The sequence below is a fragment of the Chlorocebus sabaeus genome, chromosome 21 (assembly GCF_047675955.1).
Source record: "Chlorocebus sabaeus isolate Y175 chromosome 21, mChlSab1.0.hap1, whole genome shotgun sequence".
NCBI lineage: Eukaryota > Metazoa > Chordata > Mammalia > Primates > Cercopithecidae > Chlorocebus > Chlorocebus sabaeus.
In genome coordinates this window covers 96299996-96312803 of record NC_132924.1, presented here as the reverse complement: position 1 = coordinate 96312803, position 12808 = coordinate 96299996, and the positions used below count along the sequence as shown (strand labels likewise).

Genomic DNA, 12808 nt, shown 5'->3' with positions numbered 1-12808 from the left:
AGCCAAAGGTTTTTATATTATATTATTATCAGTAACTATCATTATAACAGCAACAGTTAGCATTTATAGAGCATTAAGTGCCTACCATATGGAAGGTACTATGCAAAGCACTTTGTGTGCCTTCTCTGATTTAATCCTCAGAACAACCCTTCTATGGTTTGTTTTTACAAAAAGAAAACAGCATTACCATTATTATTCCCATTTTATAAATGAGGATACTGAGTTTTAAAGTGGTTGTGTAATATAACCCTGGTCACAGAGCTAGCAATGCCAGAATACGCATTTGAATGCAAGTTTGGCTGGCCCCAAACTAGTACACACATTACTAAAATATACATTGGCTTAGCTTTATAGTAGGATGCAGTACATAATGTCAGTCTTTAAAAAACACATATAGATTCCAATAGGCAGGGAAGAAGAGGGAGGGCGTTTCAACAGAAGAAATGGCACATACACAATCCTACAGACAGGAAAGAGTGTAATATCTGGGAGGAGCTGTGGAAAAGGGCATGTCAGTGTAGGAAGTTTGTGTCCTGAAGAAGTGTAAAGCTTGGGTAGATCCACTTTGCATGGTTGTGCACTGTGAATCAGCACAAATCAAGATGTAGAGCAGAAAGCTGAGTCAGATATATGACAAGCAGTACTATTCAAGAAATTAGAATAATATTAGATAGCAAGAACTTTACATCAAATTAGATAGCCAAGACACTCAGATACATAACAGTCAGAGAAATGGAATATGACTAGTCAGGGTAGGTCGTTTGTTCATTCACACCCTCCCTTCATTCGTTCACAATGTTGTTCCTGATTCAAAGCAGCACACTAGGCATTGTGTGAATTAGAGAGACGAAAAAGATGGGATTTTTTCCCTCAAGAAGTTTGCAGCCTAGACAGGAGTGACTTGAGTTGGAATTGTTAGAATATAAGAGAGTTAGGAGAAGGTAAAAGAAGAGAAGATTTTTGAAGAAATAGTTAAACATTCTGAGTGGACTGAAGGCTCAAAGCAATAATTTATTCATTTATTGGTTTAATGACTATTTTTGAGCACATACTGTATGCTAGGTGTTAGGTGAAAATGGAGTTTTGTCATAAAACTTACATGTGGGTAAAGGATAGACATGAATAAGATGAGTTCACAGATGAATGTAAAATTACAAGGTCAGGGAAGTCCTCCTGAGGAAATAAATTGAGATTGAGGAATAAACAGAAATTAACCAGACATAGAAGGGAGAGAATATCATCATTGTCACAGGCAAAGGAAAGGGCAGGTGTACTGGAATGCTGTATTTGGGGTGGAAGCATGGTAACTATAAAGAACTAAATAGGCCGGGCGCGGTGGCTCAAGCCTGTAATCCCAGCACTTTGGGAGGCCGAGACGGGCGGATCACAAGGTCAGGAGATCGAGACCATCCTGGCTAACACAGTGAAACCCCGTCTCTACTAAAAAATACAAAAAACTAGCCGGGCGAGGTGGCGGGCGCCTATAGTCCCAGCTACTCAGGAGGCTGAGGCAGGAGAATGGCGTAAACCCGGGAGGCGGAGCTTGCAGTGAGCCGAGATCCGGCCACTGCACTCCCGCCTGGGCGACAGAGCGAGACTCTGCCTCAAAAAAAAAAAAAAAAAAAAAAAGAACTAAATAAAGAGCAGAGCCACTGATAGCAAACATAATGTATGAGGAGGCTGGGGTGTGAGCTGGGGGAAGACCAAGCAAAGATTTACAGACCATTGAGCAGTTGTGTCTTTACCTTAAGGGCAAAGGAAAGTTAGTGAAGAGGGTGAGAGGGCAGTGGTGGATCAGATTTGCACAATGTGGATAAAGGATTGGAAGGCAGCAATAGTGAGTTCAGGAAGATCAACTGGGAGGCAAAATGTGATGGTGGTAGTTTAAAATAGGGTTGTATTGACAGTGTTGATGGGGTGAAGATGGAAAGGTACAACTGGAAGAATTATAATGCATTCTCTGAGGGGACTATGTTCTGGTAGAAACGCTATGGCTTTAGTTGAGGTATCTTGGATAAATCCATGGAAAAATCTCAAGCAGGCACCGAACATATGCTTCTTGATCTGAAGGAGGGTTCTGAGCTGGGCATATATATTTGTGACTCTATTGTGGAAGATCCACAGGATTCCAGCCTAATTCTAAAAGAAGAAAATTATCTTAATGAAGGCCCTTGTCTCAGTGGTCCAGCCACTATTTGCCTGAGGCCAAGATTCTGCCCAATATATATCCTCACCAATCAAGGATAACTGTCTGTGCTATTGATGTTTAGGGGTAGTAGGTAGCAAAGACATATTAGAAACATTTCTACCATAATTTGATCTAAGAAACATTTAATGAATATCTGCTATGGATGAGGACTTTTACTAAACAACTCAGGAGTTGAAATTTGAGGTTTGGGATCTCTCCTGTTGTTAAATTATGTGAAATCAATGTGTTTGGTTCTCAGTCAGTAATCAGTGATGACAAAAGCATGTAGGTATGTTTTTTATGATCTTTATAACCTATCTTCTTCCTAAGTAGAGGAGAGGTATATCAAGGCAATGAAAACTCGGGTCAAAAGGATAACCAATATGCCAAGACACTGAGAAATCACTCTAAGCAAAGGCAAGGGAGTTAGGAATAAAGAAAAGAGATGGATAGTTGCTTGTACAAGATTTTCCCAGCCACTATATAGAAGATTATATTTAGAAATGCAGTGCTCATATGCACAGAGATTTCATGACCACTCTGCCTTCTTTATTGGCATTTTTCATTAGAGTACCATTGATTTTAATACTCATGCCAATATACAGTCTATTTCCATGTAAAGCAGAATTCCTGTAAGGAATTTGAAATGATAGAACAAGTGTCTTCAATGCCAGTAACAATAGCATATATAGTATTAATTGGAAGAAAACATGTATCTGATAAAAGACTTGTGTTGAGAATATATAAAGAACACTTACAACTCAATAATGAAAATAACAGGTAAAGTAGAAAGACAAATATCCTAATTTTTAAAGCTAGACCAAAGATTTAAACAGAGACTTCAAAGAATTTTTATAAATTACTAATAAGCACATGAAAATATAATTAACATCATTATTCTATAGGGAAATGCAAACTTAAACCATATCAAAATACAACTACACACCCATGAGAATGATCAAAATTTTTTAAACTGACAGTACCAAGTGATGACAATAATGTAAAAAGCTGGAGCTCATACTCTACTTGTAGAAATGCAAAATGATTCAGCCACATTAGGAGACAGTGTGATTGTTTTTCATTAGGTACTTTCCAGATGACTCAGTAATCCCACTTTTAAGTATTTACTCAAAATAAATGAAAATATATCCACAAGAGAAGTGTATGGAAATGTTCATAATAGTCTTACTCAAAATAACCAAAAACTGGGAACAATCTAAATGTTCATTAGATGATGTCTGGATAAACAAGTTGCATCTGTAAATGCAATATTATTCAGTAATAAAAAGGAAAGAACTACTGTTACATGCAACAGTGTGAATGAATCTCAGAGCCATTATTGCTACATATAAGAAGCCCAGCACAAAAGGCTATTGTATGATTCCATTTATTATGAAATTCTAGAAAAGGCAAAATTATAGGGACAAAAATCAGGTTAGTAGTTATCAGGAGTTGGAGGATACAGGGAGAGGACTGACTGCAAAAGGGCATAAAAAAACTTCAGGGTGATAGGCATTCTGCCTTGATTTGGTGCTGGCTATATGTCTGTACATATTTCACAAAGTTTATCAAAACCTATAGTTAAAATGGGTGAATTTAATTGGATTCTAGTTATACTTCAATAAAACTAATTGTTTTTAAAAAAGAAAAAAATAAAATAAGGGTAGTCTTGGTATAAGAATAGACAAATTCATCAATGAAACAAAGTATACACCCAGGTGTATATGAAAATCAGTATATGAATGATTAAGGTAGTATTTCAAGTAATTGAAGAAAAAATGGAGTATTTAACAAATGATGTTAGATTAATTACTAGTGAATGAAAACAATATCTAAAATAAAAGCCCTGCTTATTCCTGATATCCAAGTATATTTTTATTTGTATATATTTAAACATTTAAAAAGTAGAATGAAATAAAATTAATATTTCCTTTCAGGGTATACACATGTGTAACAGAGCATCCCCATAATCCTCAATATTTAAAATAGCATATAGCCAACAACCAGGAATAAAAAATGATCACTCATGCTTGCTGGACTCACACTGGCCAGGTGTCAGAGACAAGTACAAACTCCTCAGCCTGGCCTCCTGGCCCTACACTACCTGTTCCCTTTTGGAAAAGTTATTATTTTCCAAACTTCTGGCTTACTTTATCCTGCAATGTACTACACAATTCCTGGGAAAAAGAAAATGTCTCTAAAGAATGTTTTGTGTTTCCTGACTCTCTTCCCGATTATGCCATTCTTTCCCCCAGAGTTCTGTGCATTTCTCCTTCCTGAATCCTACTCATTCTTCAGTGCTAGCTTTACCTATTGTTTTTGCTAAAATCCTTCCAAAGTAATCTAATCCTCAATCTTATCCTCTGAATTCTGAAAGCATCAACTATCTGCGAATTTTAGCACTGTATTTTTAGTATATAAAATTTAGTATATAAAATTTAGTATATCTGCAAATTTTAGCACTGTATTTTTAGATATACATGTATATTTGATTTTAACGTATGTATACCTAGATGCATATATACACATGCACATGTTGTAATATGATATAATACCCATATGTAATTATTATAATACTTTGTATAAGTTACTATATAAGCAATTCTTGTAATTATTTTTATGCCATTGGTGTTTATATTCTTCCTACTCAACTGCAATTGCTTTGACAGACGTGACTGATACCTTACCCCGGCATTGTTTTTGTGTCCTTAGATAGAAAGTCTCAGTGTGTGTTTGAGCGGAAGGAATGTCAGAATGTGTAGGCTTTGGCCTGAAGAAACCAAGCTTTAGGGGATAACTTGCAAAAATATGGAAATGCCTGAAATGCTTTGTTTATTGCAAACAGGACAAATAGCAGAAATAGCAAGTCAGACAAACAAGAAGTTAGATTATGGTCCTCAAACCCAGAAGAAAAGAAATATCCAAAAGTTTGGTGCTGGGAAAATAGTATCTGTGTAAGGTGCTTTCCTATAACAAACAATGTCCTATTTAAAAACTATAAAGAAGTGTACTGAAACCCAAACCTCTTGTAGTCTGGTGTTGAGAGGGAAGGGAAGGAACAGAAGAAAGAAAAGGAGGGAACATAGGGAGAGGTGAGGGAGGAAGGAAGGAAATCATAGAGGTTGGCCCAGTCTTCAGAAAATTTGTACCTTACAGAGCAACTGGGAAAATGAGTAGCACTTACGACTAAGATGTCTGAGCCTGAGGGTTTGATTCCTGGAAATCACAGTCTTAAGAGGAGAATTTCTGAAACCTGGGGGCAACAAATAATTGAAACATTGCTGAAAATAATGTAAAACTTTGTTATTACCCTTCTGTGCCCACTGACTATAAAAAAAGGATCAATATGAAGAGTTATGGTTTTTAACTTTTAATGTCCTAAGTTTAAAAATGAAGTGGTAGAATCTACACACTGCAAGAAACTTTTGAGTATAAATATAATAGTTGTATTGTGAGGTTCTCTGAAATACAGATAGAAAGTCCATCAATATTTCAAAGGTAAATTTTTCTCTTTGAGCATGTTTAATGAGAACAGAATTATGTCTAGCTTATACATCACTGTATTCCTGTACCCAGCCTAGTTCCTTATACTTACTACATATACTCAAGACATATTTGCTGACTGTGAATGAATGAGTCAAAATTGACTCAGGATTAGTATGTGGGCCTAATTTACTTGAGCAGTCAACCTACAGAGCGAAGTCTCTGGTAGGCTACCTTCACAGGAGGTGATGGTCCTATTGGGATATGAAGAAAGTGAGAACTAGTGATCCAGTGAGGTCCATGTCTGCTGATAGTTTCAACCTCAAAGGCTGTCCTTGTTTGGACTCAAGGGTCTGTTAGATAAGTCCAGCTCTCCAGTAGGAGAGCTTTATCCACTCAGCATAACTTCTAAGAAGACTTGCACTTCCCCTGGTCATTGTAGTCTCCCTGTTAATAAAAGTTGCTGTCTCCTTGAAAGCCTCTGATTTTCTTCAACAAGCTCTTTCACCTGACAAATTATAATAACCAACATTTATGGAGAACATATTACATGCCAGGGTTGTCTAAGGTGTACAACACTATGGGGTAGATTCTTTTCTAATTACATTTTATGCTAGAAGTGTAAAACCCTTGAATCTGGATTAAAGGATAGAGCAGATCTCGGACTTACAACAAATGCATTTTTGAACATGATTGACATATAGTAAGCAGTTATTTTATTAGTACAAAAATAATACAGTCATTTTTATAAGTCATATGACATTCAGCTTAATATAGACCAGGTGTTATTCTAAGCACTTTAACTTAATTGGTTCTCCCAATAAGCCTATAAGTTAAGAACTAATATTATCTTCATTTTTGACAATAAGAGTGAATAACCTACCTGGGGCCACATAGGTTTTAAATGGAGGAACTAGAATGTAAACCCAAGAAGCTTGAAGTAAGGGCCTTCACTCACCACCACCATGTACCATAACAATTCTGTGTACCTGTGCTACCCTTCACCTTTGTACCATGAGTCATACAGCTGTGAATACCTGCTCCATGCAAGAGCCAAACTTGGAAACAATAACAATAGAAAACAGAGAAGGGATCCCACAGGGCAAAGCAAGCAGGCTCCAGGGTACAGGAAGTGAGCAGAAAGTGAGACAAAGTGGGCAGAAGGTGTGGATTCTCTTCCTTGTCATTTGCTGGTGAGAGGATAGGCAAAGGCAATTGGTGAGGACAAAAGTTAGATTGCCAGGAGGTGATAAACAAATAGAAACTGAGAAAGAAGAGAGTAAAAATACTTTTATGAAAACTAGAGATAAAAGAGATAATTAGAATGTTAATTTGAAAGTATAGTGAATAGAAAGTGGATTTGAAACTCGCAAGGTTCAGGGAATAACAGGGGTGAATGAAACATGTATGTAATCAAACAGATTGAAAATGCTAGAAAGAGGGAATAATGCATAGTATGAAGGCCAGTGGTGAATGTGGTTGCTTTAGAAAGGAGAACATATGTGTCATCTGCCAACATTAAAGCAGGGAAGTGAAGAGGTGAGAATATCGAACCATTTTTGAAGTGAAGAGTAAGAAATCTTTATCTTCTCAATATAACCTTATTATTGAATACCTGGAGCTATGCTTTATGGATACAGGGTTTTACTATATATAGTTCTACTAAGAAAAATAAGCAACTCATCTTCAAAGACACTATACAATGAAATAAACACACCAAAAATAAACTGTTTTTTCCTCATGTTGAGGGATCGTAACATTAAATTTTCCTCTGGCTTCTAAAACATTACTCGCCCCTTGCATTCTTTCCTTCAGCATATACAGGACTTTTTATCCAAATAAATGATAAACTGAATCTCTTGCTTCCTCCTCTTTCCTTCCTTTTAGAGCTAACCATGTCACCGAATCCATTGGCTCATTACTTTGAGACACTGCAGTCTGACGTCCACCCCCATGTCCCCAGTGACCAAATGAGGTCACTCACAACCTCCATCCAAGGACACATCCAAGGAGTATTCCTGTTATAACTCACCCTGTCCTCGATCTCATCCTCTCTTGATGGTTCTTCTCCCATTTCTCTGACGGACCTGTGTAATTCTCCTATGATTTCCTATTCCATCTGCTCACTAAAAGCCAGTGTTCCCTGGGGTCCTCTTGTAGGTCATAATCTGCAACTTTCTGTATATGTTAGGAACATAACCCAAAAGAAAGAAGCTTGAAGAGGAAACTAAATAAGTTGTCTAGTTTCTGTAAGTAGAAATATATGCTAAACAAGAAGAAGAAGAAGGGACAATGTTGGGATGATGAAAATTCTGGGAACTTTAAATTAAATAAGGTAAATTTAAAATGATTAGAAAATGTGGCACATACACACCATGGAATACTATGCAGCCATAAAAAAGGATGAGTTTGTGTCCTTTGTAGGGACATGGATGCAGCTGGAAACCATCATTCTTAGCAAACTATCAAAAGAACAGAAAACCAAACACCGCATGTTCTCACTCATAGGTGGGAACTGAACAATGAGATCACTTGGACTCGGGAAGGGGAACATCACACACCGGGGCCAATCATGGGGAGGGGGGAGGGGGGAGGGATTGCATTGGGAGTTATACCTGATGTAAATGACGAGTTGATGGGTGCAGCACACCAACATGGCACAAGTATACATATGTAACAAACCTGCATGTTATGCACATGTACCCTACAATTTAAAGTATAATAATAATAAATTATTAAAAAATATAAAAATAAAAGTACCCAATTTAAGTTATTAATATTCATGGGAAAATAAAATAAAATAAAATAAAATGATTAGAAACTAAAGATAAAACTGTCACATAAAGACACAGAAAGTTAGGACAGTTTTTGGCACTTTTGTGTGACTGAACTGGAGATTATGGACAAGGCTGAAGAGTCTAGGTCTGTTCAGTTTGGGTCAGAAAACCTGATCAGGCTTCCTGGTCCACACCAGGCTAATGTTGCCACAGAGGTCAGTAGGGACTCCAAACTCCCTCTAGTAATGACCTTTTCTGAAAACTAGACTTCTTAAAGATGCTGATAAAAGCTATATTCTATATTGCTAGGAAAAAGCATATATTCACATAGATATGAATTCACAAAGTGTACAGAATTTTACCCTAAACTATGGAAAGCTCCAACTTTTGCAGGCAGGCAGAATGCCGCACACGTTGACAAGCTTATTTGTACTTTGTCCAGAAGTCCCTACTGATTAAATCATTGCAGTTCTTGGAAATTGATTTTTGAAAAAACTGCACTTTATTCACTTGTGTTCCTCTAGTTACTATCCTATTCAGCTGCTCTACATTTAGGGCTAAAAAGGAGACAGTGATTGTCCTATTAACATATGTCTGCCTGATCTGTGAAACTCTGACATGTGTTTGGCTTCAATTCACAATAGTTCTCAATTCAATTACTCTCTCACAACCAAATACTTTTGGAAAGCTTTCTCTATGACTGAAATACTGTTGTATTATCCAAGAGGGAAAAAAGGATGTTTAATTTTGTCAATAATAGATCATTATATGTTTCTCTCACTCAATAGAGAATGCCTTGGTATAATACGTGGAAGTCATTGTCTTTATTAGGGCATTCCCTTCTCACTCATATCTGAGGAAAATATGGTCTGGTGATGACAAGTACTAACTTCAATAACAAATGTTCATCTAACCACTCATTCAAAAACCCTTTTTTCTGTACTCACCAAAATGCCTGCTATGCTAGATCCACAGGCTACGAGAATGAACAAGAAAAGTTCTTTCTTTCAAAGGGCTGAACCTCCTAGCAGACATAGACATGTATATATTTAATACATGATAAGGACACAGTATAGTAATCAGTGGTTGTTAACCTTGGTTTCATATTAGAAACACCAGGGATACCTTTTAAGAAATGATGCTGGGAACAGAGGTTCTGGTTTAACTGGTCTGGGGCAGTGTCTGGACATCAGCATTTGTTAATGACACCCAGGTACATCTAGTGTGTAGCTTCTGTCATGGAGGAAAATACAAGGCACTGTGAAAGCATTTAGCATTTACCAAGGACCTATAATAAATGTCTGGGGTATGCAATCCCTGAATTGATTCATTCAGTGAAGGAATATCAAACTGGAGAGAAGGCTCTCCCAATCAGATGCATCAGCACATGCAATAACATGAAAATGTGAGGGCATATAGTGGGTTCATTCACTCTTTCACTCAAATACTTACTGAGCACCTTCTATATCCAGGTACTATCCAAGGACCTAAGATCTAGGCCCCGTAACCATACAAAAATCACCCTGCTCTCATACAAATTATAGTCTGATGATAAATACTGACATTATACCATTAATTACAATAATGTTTACATTACAATTTTGAGTATTTCTATAAAAAAGTTCAGGAAATAGGATCTAGTTGCATCAGAACCCAGTCACTCTGGTGAGCCAGGAAGTTTTATATGAGGAACTGATATTTAGGCTGAAACTTGAAGGATGGGTAGGAGGTGGTCAGCAGAAGTGGAAATGGGACACAGAGAGTTGCTGGCAGAGAAGAGTTTTGCAAAACCTTAATGAAGAATGCATGGCCAGTGGGTGCTCAAAGCACAACGAGTCAGGGGAAAGTGGTGGAGGGTGAAGAAGGAGAATGTTTCCTTGCGTGGTCAGATTTTCCAGGAACTTGTAGGCTGTGCTGAGTCCTGAGTAGATCACATGCTGCACCAGTGACACATCTGTAAGTGGATCTCTTGGTAGTTAAAACAGTATTTTCACAAATACCTCAATGTCTGAAATATAGTCCTGTCTTTTAGATAATGTTCAAAGATGCTAGTTGACTTGCCCAAGTTTACACAGCTTAAAATCAATCTGCAGAACAAAGATTAGAGCCCACGCCTGGTGACTCCATGTCTGAGCCTCTTGTCATCATATTACAACTAACACTTTTGTTTATTACACTACTTATATTATATGCAACTAAGGAAAGATTGTTTTGGTAAATCTAGACTCACTTGTCTAGATTTTATGACAGTACAAAGATGTCTGGAGCACTTTGTTGTTTGTTTTTATAAGAATGACAGAATCAAAAGATGAAGGGCAGATTTTTCAGGCCATACAACAGTAGCTAGTCAGAACTGTCTAGATGAAAGGAATCTATGAAGACAGATCTTTGTTCAGAGCTGGAGGGACCTCATTTACTCAAACTGCTTGTGAGAGGATATGAACACTTATGCTCCTTAGGCCCAAATGTGAAGTAAAGAAAGCCTTCTTGTCCAAATTTTTCTGATGAAAAGGAGCTTTGTCAAAGGTCCTAAGGAAGCTATGGGAGCACTCAGGAAGCAGGCAACATATAGGCAGGCCTTTACACTGCTCCAGAGCCTCACCCTGCCTGTGTATCTTGGCCAGGGACAGGGGTAGGGGCTGGCAAAGCTCAGGGGGTGGGAAGGGAGCTGCACCTGCCAATCAAAAGCTGCTTCCACTTTGCCCAGGATCATGTTCACTGGCTGCCAGATTTCTGATGGGGACAGATCAGAGCCACAAACTCCCCCAAGTGACCCTTCCAGGAAATTTACATAGTGTTTGCCCAAGTGGAAAAGATTCATGGTAGATGTGGGACAAATAGCAATTAATCTTTCTTGTCACTTTCTAACAGTTTGGACTGGATAGACTGTAGCAGCAATCACCTTAAAACAATGCAGAGATAAATGTTCTCTATAGACACTACATAGGGACACAAACCACTGAAGAGCCAACCCCTAACTAGATAGAACTAAATACCAGGAAAAGTAACATCTGGTGACATGTTAAAAATGTCAAACTCTTAAATATTTCTGTCTATATTCTAAATTTGCAAAATCTTAATGCATATCTATTCCAGAGAATAGAAGCCAAATACTTTTACATGTGGGTGAGCACCTCAATTCCTGGAATATAGCCAACGGCTTCTGAAATACATGATGATGCGGCTTGAGTGAGCACCTGGGTGAGGCTGGCTGGACTTCCAGCTCACTGGCCCTTGGCCCACGCCCGCTCCTCTTGCACAGTCCACGTAGTGGGTGGATGTGCGGCAATGCGTGTCTGCTCTGCTGCCCACCATGGGGTCTGCTGCCCTGAAGGCCACAGCAGTGGTGATTTTTCTTCATGGATGGGGAAATATCGGGTACAGATGGGCAGAGACTTTGCAGGTATCAGAAGTTCATATCAAATGTGTCTCCCCAGATGTGCCAATTATGCCCATGACATTAAACATGAACATGGCTATGCCTTCTTGGTTTGATGTTATTGGGCTTTCACTACATTCCTAGGAGAAGGAAACTGGAATTCAACAGGCAGCAGAAAATGTAAAACCTTTGGTAGATCAAGAGGTGTAGAATGGCATTCTTTCTGACAGAATTATTTGGGGAGGATTTTCTCAGGGGGGAGCTTTATTTTTATGTACTACTCTTACCACACAGCAGAAATTGGCAGGTGTCACTGCAGGTGACTGCCGGCTTTCACTTTGGGCTTCCTTTCCAAAGGGTCCTATTGGTGGTACTAATAGAGATATTTATATTCTACAGTGCCATGGAGATTGTGACCCTTTGTACCCCAATGTTTGGTTTCCTTATTTTTTTCTTATTGTTTTATATTGGTAAATCTAGCCAATGTAAACTTTAAAACCTGTGAAAGCATAATGCACACTTCATGTCAACAGAAAATGATTAGATGTCAAGCAATTCATTGATAAAATTCTACTTCCAATTGATTGACTTCACTAAGAGTCCCTGTATAGAAGTACACCAGCAGTATTGTAGTGGAGTATATGCTTTTTCCAATGTCTGCTCTTCAAACTTCTAAAGTTTTCAGTGTTAAAGTGTTTTGCAAATACATACCAGTGACACCTTATAGGAAATTTATCCTATGTCTCATGAAAAATTAAGGATCTTTTAAGCTTATGTACTTGTATTCTTATAATATAGCTCAGAATATACTCATATTAAAATAGGCGAGGTAGCTAGTTTCTTTTTTTGCAAATATAATTCACCAAAGTAATGAAATACTACAGTCAGATTTTTTATTACATCACTTGAAAATTGCTGATATGCTTAATGTAAATTTGTTCAGGTATAAATGAGCAGTTAAGATATAAACAATTTACGCAT

At 37.7% G+C, this 12808-nt stretch overlaps 1 pseudogene; it reads left to right on the top strand.

Annotated features, from left to right (window-relative positions):
• The first annotated feature begins 11914 nt into the window (after positions 1-11914).
• Positions 11915-12415, top strand: LOC119626174 (acyl-protein thioesterase 1 pseudogene; annotated as a pseudogene).
• Positions 12416-12808: the final 393 nt, after the last annotated feature.